Source organism: Convolutriloba macropyga, chromosome 4, assembly GCF_964194025.1.
Source record: "Convolutriloba macropyga chromosome 4, txConMacr16.3, whole genome shotgun sequence".
Lineage (NCBI taxonomy): Eukaryota > Metazoa > Xenacoelomorpha > Acoela > Convolutidae > Convolutriloba > Convolutriloba macropyga.
In genome coordinates this window covers 12,747,768-12,750,908 of record NC_134471.1, presented here as the reverse complement: position 1 = coordinate 12,750,908, position 3,141 = coordinate 12,747,768, and positions in this window count along the sequence as shown.

Below are 3,141 nucleotides of genomic sequence, written 5' to 3'. Positions count from 1 at the left end.
CTGTTAATAAAATGATCGTGTTTCATAAACTTGTATAATCAAATTATAATGAGTATTCTGGAACTTATTATGGCTTTGAAAGCCTAAATATTGATTTTATTGATTGCAATTTATATAAATATAAGAAGGATGCTAATTATTTCATGGAGTTGGCCATAGACAAGCTGGGGTAGTAAACGGTTTCTTGGATGTTGTTCACTTGCCTCACTTGCAACATTGCTCATGAGTTATCATGATCTGACCATCTCTAAAGTTTCATTCCAATAACATGCTCAGGTGCGCGAGCCAAGCTAGCTCTGATCACGCGCTAGATTTCAGTTGCGCTCAGGGGTTTCACATACTCACAGGTGTTTTCTTAGTTTTTTTTTCAACTAAAAGACGTTTTTTTGTTACCAGCAAAAACAACTTAATCAACAACACAGCAAAATTATAAAATTACAAGCGCCGTCTTTTTGTCTCAATACTGAAAGTATTCTTCAAAGAAAGGTTTCTGTACGGGTGTTCCACCTTCAGTTAATTTTGCAAATCTGGTGCTGCAATTGGACGCCAGCAGAGATCCTTAACTGACGCCTTACAAAAATCTGACTTATTAGTTCCTGTTATACGTTAGTTTAGCAGATAGAATTGTAGTAGTGTGGCGAATACACTATCCCAAAATTATATTGGAATCGCGAAGCGAATACGGAATTTAGTGAGCGTAGCTAAATTTACTTAGTGGAATTGCGGAGCAAATCCAAGTTAGACTTTGGCGAGCGTAAAGTACAAACGTTTACTGAGCAACTTGAATTCAGATTGATAAACGAGATTATGATTACTTATAATAAAATTTTATGAACAAAGTATGAAAGAATTTAATAGACTAGCGGGAATATATTTATACGTGAATAATAAAAGGTCATAACCTTAGTTATGATATATTTATGATTTCTATATAATATAGAGGATAGATTGATAAATAAGTACACATACAAATTTCGATATATATAGGTAATCATATGTATCACATTTCCCCCGTGACAAAAATTGGAATTTATTTACAATTTTAAAATCAAACAACACCAAGAATCAAGGAGTTAAACATAAATCAAAATAAGTTGGAGGTACGTCGCAAATGCTCAATTTAACTGACAATAAGAATGAACTTGTGTATTTGCAAAGCATATGTAAAGAATTATTGAACTGAGAAATAAGAGTGACCATTACAGTACATTGAATTGGAAAATTCCAATAAAGTTGAATTTGCAGGGCAAATACAATGAGAAATGAAAATATGTAAATGAGCAAGTTGAGAAGCATAAATTAAATTGCACATACTAATATGAGTGGATTCGCAGAGCGAGTACATGAATTAAATTAACATTGGAAGAGAACAACAAATTGAATAAGTGAAATTGAAAATTGGAATTACAGAGCAAATACATAATTGAATAACGAAATTGTAGTTTTTTTCAGTTTTCAAAGTTTGAATCTTTTCATTATATTTCATTTTCTGCATCCCACACCGACATTTACCGTTCTTGCTCATACTCAAAATATCTAATTCTGGGGTCCGTTGGTGAAATTTGCCCCAATTGTAAGTCAGGTCGAGGTGGTGACGGGATTCTTGATTGTTCGGCGTTTTGGATAAGGGCTACTACCGAATCTTCTTGTTTTGAGGCTTTCTTGTCTTTTTTATTTTTTCGCTTCTTTGGTTTAGCTGAACTTGATGAGGCCAGGGAACTTGTTGGGGAAATATCTGCATCCGTGAATCCATAAAATTGAGGTCGGTTGCGCTTGCGGCCTTTTGTTTGATCGTCCTGTGCGGGGGTATATGTGGTGATTGTGAGACTTGTGAAGTAGGTACAGGTGGAGCCGGTACAATCGAAATCAATGGTTGATCTGGATCTGGCACATCTTCGTGAAAATTAACTGAGATAACATTATGACGTCTTTTGAGCTGCGAATTTGTCGGTTTTCGTACCATCAGCGCACGCGATACGTTTGAGTTTATGGACGACACTACCGATGTAGTATCCCGTTGACGGTGTCTGATTTTTTATCTCGCCCCTCTTTTGTTTCTTAAGATCATTGCTGTGTTTTGCGATTTTAAATTTCTTTGTTTTCTCGTAAGGAGCAGGGCGTCGTTGGGCATATACCCACAAATTGGTGGATCTTTCGGCTTTTGTCCCAAATTTTGCGAGATCACTATCCCGAACCTTTACTGGGGATCTGCCAGGCTCGTTGATGACCGTTGTCGTTGGTGACGACTTCGTAACAAAAGATCCAGGCTTAAGTACTTCGTACAGACCTGCCAACTGTCTTTTTGCTCGTTTTTTGTTTGGGAGTTTTCGTGCCAGCTTGACTGACTTTAAAGGACTGTTCCGTTCTCGGTATAGGATCCGTAATTTGCGGGTGTGTAATGAAGCGAGACTCTTTGTTGTCTGATTCCCGGTAGCGCTGACCTGCATCTAAAGAGGTCTGACACATCTTCTGTTCAATTGCGATATCGCTTCTGTTAGCACTGATCCACCCAGCCTCGTCCAGCAAGTCCTCCGCAGAAACCGTTTCAGCATCAATATCTGTACATGGGACGCAATCGGATGTTTTTGCTGAAATTTCCCTATGCATATAGGGCCACCATGCATATTGGGAGAGAGAGATCATCCCCCAACTACCAGGGTGCGTCATGTGGATGGATTCGAGCACCGCCTCCTTAATAGAATTTGGAATGGCCACGCGTTGATCAACACACAGACACCCAGATTTTACATGTAGATCCTTCCAGAAGGAGTGGATGTACGTGCTCACTTCTTTGCAATGGGCCTCATCATCCTGTAAGACACAGTCGCGGATCTCTTTCAACGCCGTGTCCTTACTAATGAGGACCGCCAGGAAAGATTTAGTGAAGAGCTGGTTGAGGTTATTTTCAAAAATCTCCTCCCGGGATAGCTCGATGTCATATTCCTCGGGTGATGATGATGCTTGGGCGTTACTGGGTCCGGCTCTTGTAGATGAGATGGGGGTAGATTGATTGTCACTCTCGGGGTTTGTGGTGAAATGGGTGGATTACTTTGCGATGCATCTTTTCCAGACATTTTGATGTGGAGTATTTGCTGTGTAGAATTAGCTATTAAATGGCAATTAGAATTTTGCGACTGGATC